Source organism: Megachile rotundata, chromosome 7, assembly GCF_050947335.1.
Source record: "Megachile rotundata isolate GNS110a chromosome 7, iyMegRotu1, whole genome shotgun sequence".
NCBI classification, from domain to species: domain Eukaryota; kingdom Metazoa; phylum Arthropoda; class Insecta; order Hymenoptera; family Megachilidae; genus Megachile; species Megachile rotundata.
The window spans coordinates 2,571,516-2,584,926 of record NC_134989.1 but is presented as its reverse complement, the minus strand read 5'-3'; the positions used below and the strand labels follow the sequence as shown (position 1 = coordinate 2,584,926).

At 31.0% G+C, this 13,411-nt stretch overlaps 1 protein-coding gene across 2 annotated transcripts in view; it reads left to right on the top strand.

The window, feature by feature from the left end:
• The window catches only part of LOC100877819 (uncharacterized), a 688,459-nt gene that overhangs the window by 58,716 nt on the left and 616,332 nt on the right, over positions 1-13,411 (top strand). The window lies entirely within an intron of this gene.

The window sequence follows — 13,411 nt, the reverse complement described above, 5'->3', positions numbered from 1 at the left end:
CTTAAAATTATTTTATCCCTATGGAAGCTTACCCCGCTTGGTACTTTATCTTAACGATCGTCCTAACTAAACTTCAATTTTTATAAACATCTACTTTTTAAAATTTCATTCCCAATTTCTAATACATAATTTTCAATTAATGGATTAAAATTAAGCAGCATATTTTTTCAGTAAAGTTCATTTAACGGTATAAACACTCTACGGTGGATTACAATTATCATGATGAAATATAAATGAATTATTTTAATTAAAGAAAAGTTATGTCTGTGATTGCTGCCTACGTTAAACATAAAGTTTTGTATTTATTATGGATCGAAATTTAGGAATCTGGAAATTTAATGATTCATAGATTTGGAAATTTTGAGATCTGGAAAATAAAAAATTTGAAAGTACATTTAAAAATTATCTAATTCTTCAATTCTTCAGTTCTTCAATTCTTCAATTCTTCGATTCTTCCATCTTTCAATGTTTCAAATGTTCAATTTGTTAAATGTTTGATTTCTCAATTGTTTGGCCTTTTAATTTGTCAATGTTCAAATTCTTAATGTATAATTTCGGTCCTTATTCTCCTCGCTAGTATACACATAAAGCGTCAGCTAATATTATTTCTACTTTTATTATAGCATGATTATATTAATTTATTATAGTTTATTATAGTGTGTTACAATAAAAGCGATTGTACATAATGAAACAAAAGAATATAACATAACGCAAAACGTATTAAATCCTCAGAGTCATCCCAATTTATTAGACAGATTACATGCTTAAATGCAATTTTGTTGGATCACAATTAACCACGAATAAGTAGCGCATTATATCATAATATTTCCACACCACCACAATGGCAAAATAAAGAAACCTCCATGCTAGCAAAGAAAAACCACAATCCCTGCCAAAGAAGTTTCGATACCTGTTTGTCCCATGCTTTTATTGTCGCTAATAAAATTTGGTCCATAAACCTTACAAGGCTGCCTATGAACTTCAACAACAATATGTAATTTATCTTGGTGATAAAAATCAGATAACAGCACGAATTTTATAGTTATCGAAATTTTTTATTGCAACATTTCCTCCAAATTATGGATATTCGGTTACAAACTGATGGAATATTTAAGCGATAATATTTAAATACTGTTTTAATTTAAAATTTAAATATTTTTATTTTTATTAGTCATATGAAAAAATTCCAAAGGGAAAAGTTATACGTTTGAGAGTGTAATTCGTTAATAAAGAAGGCTTTTTTTAAAACCATACTTTTTACAAGATTTTATGTTCGTCGTTATTTATTAAATGGAACTACATTTTTTGTTTATATTCTTATAGAGTATCAAATTGCAAATGTAGCCACCTAGTAGCATATACAGTTTCACACATTTGATCTCAAAATTTTTACAGTTTACTTGCATGCTCTAAAATCGGTAATTATTTCAAATAACAGAGTCTGCTCCAATGATCTTGACCTTGATGTGTGTTGTCAAGGACATGTTCCCGAATAACTTTTTTCAATAACGTAATTGTCGCTCATTGCTTATTGAAAAGTTATTAACACAAAGTTGTAAGTAGAATGCAAGTAAAATTTAAAGCCAGTCCGAAGGGGAAAATTAGTTAGGAATGGTTATTTCGGAGATGGTTAGTTTATATTATAGAATGAAGTATAAACGGAGAATTAAATGGAGAATTTATTTGCTCTTATTGAATTTTAAACAAAATCTGTGTTATAACGTTTTGTTTATATTTTTTTAATAAACAGCTAGCTACTGTTAAAACTTTGTGTATGTTATTCAGGAACATGTTCTTGTCAGCATATGTCAAGGTCAAGGAAATTAGAATTGGCATTTTAACTCCAAAATCATATGCTTTGTTCAAAACGATCTCTAATTGTATTGATACATTACTAAATTCTCTGTATATATGTAGTATTTATCATATCCTGGGACGTCATACATTTTTTTGGTAATAATATTTTTTAGTGTTATTCATAGATAGAAATCTAATAAAGTGAGGTACCAAGAACGAGTTGACTATTATCTACTTTTTCTCTTTCGTCTAACCAAACGTAATGGAAATTTAGAAATACTCCATGGTTAAATATACAGTAATCAATCAGTTAAATGGAAATAGTATTATACAAATGATATACGAAATATAATATACCGGAGTACATATATTACTTTAGGAATATTTATAAAACATGCCATATTATATACATTATTTATTGAACTGAATTCATTGAATTTAACTAAATGTTGCGTTTATCCTAAAAAATAAGGTCAAAACATAATTACATAAGTAAATAAAGAATTTAAAATGTTAACCTTGACAATGTATTCCAAGGCTACCGAAATCGGTGAAATGCGTACCTTTTGTACATAACATTTCAGATTAAAAATATTTTTGCGAATATCGCTGAAATTAAAGCCGAATGACAGTTATTACATACAGGAAGAAGTTGCTCGAAATGATAATAAGATTTTTCGCTGTAGTTGAAATTGATGAGATGTGCATTTTTCCATATTATTACCTTATTAGCAATATAAGTTAATATACAGCATCATTAATAAACATTTGGCAATTAGTTAATGTATTAAAGAAAGATAATACATATATGTATAATTAAAATCCTATTGCCTTTTTGTACTGTCGGTTTTAAAGGGATCTTTATTTCAAAAATACGCTTGACGTAAAGGATGTACCAAAACTCCGACAATTCTGGAATATGTTAGAAAATAAGAATGATATGAAAAAATGATTCGGATAAAAATAATACGGTATTAATCAGCATACAGTATAATCTTGTCTATTTAATCTTACGATGACCTTGAGGAATCGTAAATATCGTGCTTTATTTTTAACGGACTGGCATTTTTTTGTATAGATTGAATTTTTGTAGTATTCTATATAAAAAAGTACTGAGAAAAGTACCAATATTATAAGAGTATAGTATGCATCTTTCGATACTATACAATTTTTATATTCAATACATTCAGTGTTATTTATTCATATATTTATTATCCTAATTAATTTATTGCCCTAATTTATTATCTTAATTAATTTATTATATTTATTTATTATATAAATTACCTAAATAATAAATAAGTAATTTATTATCCTTTTAATTCGTAATATGCTCTATTCTAAATTTTGTAAATATTATTCTTATTACTTTTTTTATGACTTTGTTCTAACTATATGAAATTTTTTTTTCTTTTATATTCGATGTTCTTTGTTTAGATACAGTTATTTCAGTAAATACTAATAGAGTTAAGCGTTCTCAGGCTTTAAAAGCATTCTTTATTTTCCTTTCAATTCGAGTTAAATTAAATACGACTACAAAATACCTGAAAAATGTTAGATTTGAAAACTTGATTTTGTCGTTGCTTCGTTTAAATCGTTCTGTTACCTTTTGATGAGCAGTTCGTCTGATTAGAGAATCGAAGCCGAAGTTGAAAGAAAATGGACGCAAACGTTATTTTGTGGCAAATGTCTTTGAGAATGAGCTTGACGATGAGCCAAACTCACCGTCGTTGATTTTACTTTCGTACACGGTAATAGATTTCGTATGTTGGTACAAATATCGAAATGAAAGAAGGAAAAAAAAAGAGAAAAGGAAATAGGAGGCTGCACGTTTGACCGATTCTCGTTATGTAACTTCCTGGCACCGATCGGAAGGACGAACTTTTTTATTTCCGGCTAATTGGGTCCTCATTATCTTGAAATCGAATCAAGTACTCATCCATGAGTCATTGGTGAATTATCAATGGAGATATCGATGACGTACAGAGGATGTCCTGTATTTAAACGTAATCGTGCGATGTCGTTTTAATTCAATGCGGATGTTTCCTTCGAGAATGGCCAAGAATATTGAACCTATTACAACTTGGCGTGCGTTCGAATGTGTTTAGATATTCATAGAAATTGCTTGAGAATTTTCAAGGTGATTGAATGTATTTGTTTGATAAATTGAGCATAGCGAAGGTATAGTGAACTTTCGTTATATTTACTTCAATGTCAACAAACTATTATTATTTCATTCAAAATTTCCTACTAAACCAGTTCAAAATTTGAACTGATAATAATAGTTCTTTTTAATCTTGTAGGTTAATAAGATGGATTTAATTTGAGGTTAAGATAAAATTTGGTAAATAGTTGACAAAAATTAATTTTCGCTAAAAATTAAATATACGAAACATATGCAATCCTATTTCAATTGAAATTCGGTGCTCAAATTTTTAAACTGAAAGATTTTGTACGTGACATAATGAAATTTTAAACAATTAAAATAATGTAGCAGGTAACACTATATTTAAGATGTTCTATCCCAGCAGCCTGAAATTTAAAAATGAATAATTAATATTGTACATATATTTAATTTCTTTAATATACAGTGTGGAAATGACGTGACATTTTATTTTTATAAATACGAATATTGTATACATATATTGTACGAAATAACCCACAGAATTGAGCCAAGTTATATTTTTAAAATGGTCAGAGTTATAAAAGAGTTAAAAAAGAAAATGTCGTATTACGTTTATATTTTTTTTTAACATTTGAGATGTTTATATAACTATAAACTTTTTTAATTATTAAAGGAGTTCAAATATGACACTTGAAACTCTTTGTTTAAATACTAATAACAATACTATTGTACAAATTTACTTCCTATATTTATTGCATAATCTTCTTCTGGATATATTAACACAAATACATAAAAGTGTCACATATATACACAGATGTGTGTATATGAAATGAATAATATTTCATTCTGACGAGTATTTGGAAAGATTAATAAGTTTCAACGATTTGTTGCAGTGTGTTTCAAATGCATTGCCCCGGACGTATTACATTTTAACGCGCTTGCAGGAGTTTATTTTTAATTAAACGTATGAAACATCTTAGAATTAAGCTTTGGTTTTTCAGACAGTGGAAAGAACATTATTAAGTAAATATTTCCATGAAAATGTTTTACTTCAAAATGCTCAATAATATGATTAATTTACAATACAAATAGGTTCTTTGAACTATTCTGTATAAAAAAATATTAGAGTGTGACATTAAAGAAAAAGAAAAGAAATTCATGGAATCTTTCAATTTCAGAAATAAATTTTATACAAACGTTTCAAATATTTCACGAATTCTTCATTTTATGACACTTCATTCTAATGCATTTTATGGAGAATATTTAAATCTATGTAAATAAAAAATTTATCTATGTAAGGAAAAAGTGCATTTGTTTTCTTTGTTTAACATAACTATATTTGTTTTCAGACAGATTGATTTTTGTAAACATTTTGTGTAAGACATTATTATGGTATAATTTCAAAAAATTAAAATCGCATGTGTTATTTCAAATTTTGTAGAAAATATGATATTTTCTAATTTCAAATACAGTTTAGGAACTGCTGATTTTTAAATATTATATCCTAACATCTTTTTTGTATCAAAAAAGGTTCTGAAAATCGAACTGCGGAAAAAATAATATATAGTTGCATTAGAAAAATGCATATGTTGTTGTATTTATATTGTTTTTGTGCATTGTTGTACTTTTTTATGTCATCTAACTTATTCCTCTAATACAAACGTACATATATGCACAGTCCGTGGCTATCAAATTAGGACCACGTAGGAAAAGAGTTTAACCGAATAAAGTAGTCAAATGTGCCCTTGAGCCGACTGAAACACCCAATACTGGGTGTGTCAATAGCATATCCAAAAAAGACAACTCACACCACGTTTCAATTTTTATACATTTGTCCATTCATAGAATAAAAAGTAATAGTATTATATATATGTATACTCTTATACTAAAAACTACTGTATATGTATGCATATTGTATGCAGGTTCTTTGTACCCTGTAGATACAGAAATGTATAACAATTATTCAACAATACTTTGAATCTACATTATTATTACAAAAGATTAAAAAAAATGAAAAACATAACATGGAAGAACTAAATCCACTGGGACTTGAATCTGCGACCAAAAAACATGTGCAGATAATAAGGCAGGACTACTAACCTCCCTGCTAATGCTTTCGCTGCAGTAACATTTTACGTTCCGGAATATAACCAATTACGACCTAAAATTAATTACTAAATGAATTTTATTTCTTTAAGTAGTATATTATTATTTGTATCAATTATGAATGTGAATCTATTTAAGATTATTTGATAAGTATACTGGGGAAAAAAGGCATGCAAATTCAAAGTCGAAAATACTTTTTTGACGGAATGTATTGGTGTATAAATTTTTAACTACGGCGCACATCACCGCCAAATATGAAAAGGGAATAATAGTAATAGCAATATATAATTACCACATTAATATAAAAATAGTGCTGCAACATCCTCAATAAAAAAAAGCATTTTTTCTCATTTTCTTTCGGTTTTTGATTTTTTGGAACTACCATTTGTGGTAAAAAATCTGAAAAAATGTTCATAATATGCATTATGTGGACCACAATGTTTCAGAATTTTTTTATGCAATTAAATAGTGTAGCCATCTTATACACAGGTTAGGATATTCGGACACAAGGAAATCGTAAGGATAACAGGAATTCTGGAAAATAGAAATATTTATTCGGAGATTAGGAGAGGCGTACAGGAATTAATGGGGTTACTTCTCTTTCGCAATTTACGCAAAGAACATACAAATGCATAACTCTCTCTCTCTCTCTTTCTCTATATCTCTCTCTCTATCTAATCTTTTCCTTTCGTCAACCAGGTGTCCAGGAGTAACTCTGTTCTCTCCCGTTCGAATGGCGTCCAGGTATTCTCTCCGAACTCTCCATTCCGAATGGGCGACCAATAGTTTTCTCCCGTACTCTCCTGTACTTTACCTGTGGCGTCCAGGAGATGCTCTGTCCTCTCTCAGTCGACAGGCGTCCAGGAATATTCGCCGAACTCTCCATGTCGACCGAGTGTCCAGGAACAAACTCCCGTACTCTCCCCCTATTCACCAGGCATGCGTCCAGGAGGGTTTCGCCGTACTCTCCTGCCTGGGTATCAACAGTTATCTCCAGGTGGGCGTCCAGGAATTGTCGCCGAACTCTCCCACCGGAGTCTCTTAAACTTTACCCCACGGCAGGCGTCCAGGAGGGGTTTGCCGTACTCTCCTGCCGGGGTCTTAAACCTTTACCTCCGGTCGGGCGTTCAGGTATTATCGCCGAACTCTTCCACCGGAGTCTCTCTTTACTCTGCTCCAAGCAGGCGTCCAGGAGTGTTTCGCCGAACTCTCCTGCTGGAGCTTCCTCTATTTCTACTCTCCGGGCAGGCGTCCAGGTATTTTCGCCGAACTCTCCTGCCAGAGTTTCCTACTAGCTATTCTCCGAGCAGGCGTCCAGGTATTGGTCGCCGAACTCTTCTGCCGGAGTTTCCTACTAGCTAGTCCTCCCTAGGCTAGTCCGAGAGCGGCCGATGGTACTTACCTCGTCCTCTCTCCCAGACTGCCAAATAGGCCCGTTCCGGGCGCGCGACTCTATTTTATATAGGCCGGTTGCTATCCTGCGGCCGTGCTATCAACAACGCGTCGCTAAGTTTCGCGCTCGCGGCTCGCGGGTCGCGCCTTGCCTCTCGCTCCGCTGAGCGGCCTACGAACTCTCGCATCGCGACAGAATTTCGATTAATCTGAAGTATTCGCTTTTCTGGAATGTTCTCGACGCTAAATATTATTTCCATCTATTCTATTATATTTCGCAAAGGGAATTCTAAGGATTTTCTCGTCTGATTCTCTTTGAATATAATTAATTTATTTGTCGCGCTTTACAATTATTCCTGTACGCTACAATAGGATAAATAGACCAAATACCGGAATTTCGAATTTTCCCCTTTAATTATCTCTACCGGTGAGATAAGGGGTTAAATTTTGTGAAATGTTTCTTTTTGGATATGCTATCGTCTGTCGTATTGAGTGTTTTATTTGGAACAAGGGCATTTTTAACTACCTTATTCGGTGAGATTCGTTCAAATAAGTACATTGATCACATTTCGATGATTTTAATGTAAAATATATACATAAAAAGTTTACTGTTTTTATTGTTAGCCTAATATTCATATATTATTACATTTTGTAACAAACTATTATATACAATAACGATCTTCTTAAACCAAAGAAACTGATCATGTTTTTGCGATTAATGTTTCTTGACTGAGTGTCTTAATGTTGTTACTTGGGCAATATTCTCAACAAGTACCATCGTATTACGACTTTTTAACACTTCGTCGATCAATATAAGTCAAACTGTTCTTTTCTTATATTAGGACTATCACAGACATATATCACAAATGATTTTATCTCATGTCAGCAATAAATAGAACACGTGGATGCATTTCGAAATTTACAGGTAGAATGAAAAATGCTGAATTGAAACGTGTAACTCAATAGAACGGTATTGTAGAGGCGATAGTCGTTACGATCGCCTTCACAATACGACCGTAACACGGTTTAATTACATCATATCACACATTATATCTATTCCTGTAATTGAATTCGAAATGTGATGAATCAACCGCAGACACCGCGTTGCTAAAATTAAAAAGTAAACTGTAATTTAAGAGCCTCGATGCTTCAAGGGAACGTTCATCGCGTTTGTTACACAAGGCCATGCATGTGCGCTTTAGATGCGTGTAATGGTACTTCAGAAAATGCAGGAAAGAAAATAGAAAAGATAAATAAAAGGTTTCAGAAAATGAAGTAGTGAATTTTTGAAGTAATAACATCGTCTCGAATATTTAAAAATTTAATGATTCTGTATATGTATTGTAATTACTAACTGAGCAACATATTTTATACCGGTAGCAAGAGATTTTGAATACTTTCATATTTTATAAAATTCAATAAAGAAAGTAAAAACCAACTACCTTTAAAAATAAATTTTATTTGAAGAAGTTTTTTTGAACCTTTTTAAAGCTATATCTGTAATTTAAAATGCTTTAATGAAATAATTTTGGTGTATAGTATTATATGCGTCGTTGGAATATTCCATCGACTGGAATGTTCCAGAATCGACCGTTAAATAAAAGAATTTCGGTCGAAGGAGTCGATGTTCGCCTTTAGCGTCGTGCGATCGCGAGACGATAAATAATATGTTGACTGACCTACTATAGGTGCTTGTATTATTTATAAAAAGTTTGAAAGTGGAAGGAAAGAATCTCAAAAAATACAGTATGCCTTTTTGGAATATTTATTGTAGAAACTTATTTCTTTACAGTTTTTTAGCCTCTCACAATTCCTACGATTATGAAGGAGTTATTTTATTACTGTAATAATATTATGATATTTATACTTTTATAATTTATATCGAATGAAATTTTGGATTAAAAATTTTAATAACCTGCAGCATTCCGTACATGCGAGGAACTGTTTATGAATATACAAGCACATAGAAGCACATAATTTACAGATTACTGAGAACGTAAATGAGCTCTTTTACATGAATAAAATTACTTCCTTCTAAAGTTATTTTACATTAGGTATATATTCAAATATTCATCTGGCTATAAATAATGAATACACAGTATAAATGATTAAAATGAGATCTTTAAAAAATTTCAAAATCGCTCCCTTATGATCATTAAATTATGTAATACATTAAAATGAAAAATAGGAGAGTTGCTATGTCTAACATTTCAAACAGTGCAAAATTTTAAATATTATTACATCAATTATTATAAAAGGAAATTTACAAAACGAAACTTTCGTAATATTCTAAGTATAATTAAATGTAATTTATTAATTTAATTATAATTAAATAATTACATAAATTAAGAATAATTAATTAATTAAGTATAGGTAACAATATCATATATCGAGTGACTTATTTAACATTATTTTAAAACTTAAATTACCAATAAGTTACTTGCAAATTCATTAGACTTGTTATATTGCCAATATAGCAAGTTCCACTTTATGTAGATTTTGGAATTTATTAATAATGCTCTCAATTTTATCGTGTATACAACTTTTTGATACAATACTAATTAGTTTTTGTTATATTTTCTGACAATCCCCATATAACCTCTTATAACCAACAATACACGAATAATTTAAATTAAATATACAAATGTTTAAGTTAAGTTACTTATTTTATATATCACGTTACTGGATATAGTTAATTAAATAATTACTGCAATTAATTTATTTTATAGTCAAAATATTATTTACATAACAGTTCAACAATATATCTAGTTGCTATATTAAAATTTGGACGACCCATTTTTTTTGGATGTCGGATCAGATTCTTAAAGTTATAAGAATGTGGATGTTCACAAAAATTTATCATTAATTATTTATCGCAAAGTGTCAGTTTTTCGATCTACATTACGAACTACAGCTGTGCTCGATAATAGAACGTCGAAAGTAGAAATACAACGCTGTAGAAAAAGAGGAGAGTGAAATGAATGCTTGTAAAGCAGAAAGGATTGCCTCCGATTGAATTATACTCATCCTGACAATGTTACAGCGTTTGAAGCCTTTTTTAAAAACTCGTTTCACAATGGAAGTGCAATTTCAGTTATCATCAAACATCTAAAATGTTGATGGGAACTACTCTGTGATAATGTAATTTGGTAAGTACTAAAGGTACTACAAATTTTTGCATACTAGATCTCTCGAACAGCAACTGCAATTACGTTCTTCATGTTAGGACACAATTTAAATTTTGAAATGCACACTTTTTTAGTTGAATTTGCATTTTACTTAATTAGAAGAAGTTTCGATCTAACTTAGGAACATAAAAAACAGCATTATTTAATAGTTTGTTTGGCAATTTTTATTTTTGTCAAGATGTAAATTAGATCGAATTCAGAATAAACATAATTTGGGTATGAAACAATTACCATATAAAATAATGTAATTAATTAAAGAATTAAGTATTACAGCATATGAAATTGAAACAATAATGTAATAAGACTCATATTTAATTCTGACAGCTAATTGTTTCACAATGTCTAGTCAAATACTAGTGATTTTAAGAAAACTGTAGCAAATTATACATATTTGTGACTCACATTTATATTTGTGTAACAGATTAGTTTCTGATTCTTTAGTACTGTGCGTTACATGTATAAATTACTAAACGTAGTGAGACTCGTAGGGCGACTTCGTCTGCATTTTTTCTTTTGTCTGCTTGTTTATACCATGCTACAGATTGTAAATTATAAGGATAGACTCATGAGACACACTAAATTGGCTATATTTTTGGCAATGATCTAATGATAGTGGCCCGTCGTCATCAATATAGATTGTCGTCGAATTAACAAAAACCCGTATTTTAATATTGTTTTCGATAATTTTTGAAACATAAAATCGAGTGGATTCGTACCAGAAACTCTATAACTCATCGCTGACGACAATTATTCGTTGTCAAATCCACAATAATCATGTTCATAACGTTTTCAATAGTTTCAGTTACATTTAATCGTTTGGAACGACTTAAAAATCTCTACATCTCATTCTTGTTCCATCTATAGGGTGTTCAGAGATTTACTAGCCAGCGTTTTTCTCGTAAACGACTGGTACGAGAAAAAAATGAAAGAGGAAAAAGTGATAGTGTTTTTTATAATCAACATAACAAAGTATATATTTTTTTCGTGTTTATACTTTTTTTTGAGACATGAAGATAACCTTCAGTTCTTTAAATGGAATGGTATATATTTTTTTTACATCATATGAAAGGGTGTATCGAAACGAATTCAATGATGTATCATATCATGACCTTGAAACCCATTCAGAGCCAAGAACAAACGAAATAATTCAAATATTTCGTATTACTGTACTTACCGGTAATTCTTACTGATATGTTTACATTTCTGTAACGTCCCCGGAAATATCACAATAAATCCAGTCGATAAATAAAGAAACATGCTAATGCGTATATCTTTTTCTATTCTATTACCGACCGCAAATTACCGACTACACCATAAAAATTTGCGTGGTAATGGGATGGGATAGCTCACGCGTGCAACATTGTTTAGAGTAGATCACCGATCGATGGCGCGCGCGTTAGTTAGAAAGAGACAAGAGATATACTTCGAAACAGAGTTATTATAAATTATCATTTAAATGTTTATATTATATATATTATTAATTATTCACTCATTATAAATTGCGTTATATTTTTAGCTATTATTTTATGTATTGTTTGCGATTAATTATTTCTTCTATTGAAACACTTATAATTTGCGTATATAAAAATTATTAAGAATACGATTTAACGGGAAAACTTGTGAGAAACTAATTAATAATAAATCAAAGCGTATTTTTATTAATCAAACTAATATATATTTGCTACTAAATAAAGCGTAATAAAAGAATAACTACTTTTTGAGCGGGAAAAACCCATGATTCTCTGGGTATAAAAGGGCGTGCAGCAGAGGCTGCGAGCGCAGAACAATCTTTGAAGTACTACGTGCCAGACCTCTTAGGAAGCGACTAACTAGAGCAGTTTTAACTGGTAAGAGCCTACAAGATTCTTAGTTTTGACTGGACAGCGGGTATCAGCCATTTGGATACTCGATCATTGGGTAGTTCTAGTAGCCAGCTAACGCAGGCTCCCCGTTCAAACGGTCTTGTATTTGAAACTCCGTAAGGAGAGTGCTATGCTCAGCCCCAGAAAGGACTAAGACATCAAACAAGAGCTCTCCAGTCACTCATACATATTTCTTATTTTTCTGAGTTATCAACTCGCCGTCAGATTCTCGGAGTCCGCTCTGGGTAGTTTAGTAGCCAGCTAACGCAGGCTCCGCATTATTGAGCGGCTTGGTCTCTGAAGCCCGTGTCTTTTGGGTGGCAGTTCAGCAATTACGATTTTATATTAGGATCAATTGATTTGCTACCCTGTTAGACTTATACTGTTCATCCTGTTCCTGCATCGTTGGGTCGTTCTAGTAGCCAGTGAACAACAGGCTCCCCAATTAAGCGATCAGATTTTGGGTGTCGATTTGTGCTCTGACGAAAACGGCCATGAACTAATTAGTTTAGAGTCAAAACAAGGTGTAACTGTTCCACGTCTAATATAAATTTTAGAGTTTTTGTAATTAATCAAACATTGTTCTGACAGTTTGTTAGGACCTAGATCCATCGTAAAATTGCGTTATATTTTTGCGTTGCGTATATTTATTGCGTATTATAAAACCGCGTAATTCAAGTAGTTAGCTACCGTTCTGCGATTTACGACAACAACAAGTCTATTATACTCCGATTTACTTATAGAATTCAGTCATACATACATTTTTATATTCGCTGAATTGTTAATTATAAATTTTTTTCTCATCATTAATTGAATAAACCTAATTAATGAAAGGTATTAACCTGTAGATTTCACTCTTTAACCACACGCCACCACGATCCCACATTCTGTTAGAATGTTATAGTAAAAACGAGTCGCTTAATAGGCAAAAACCGCTCTTTGCT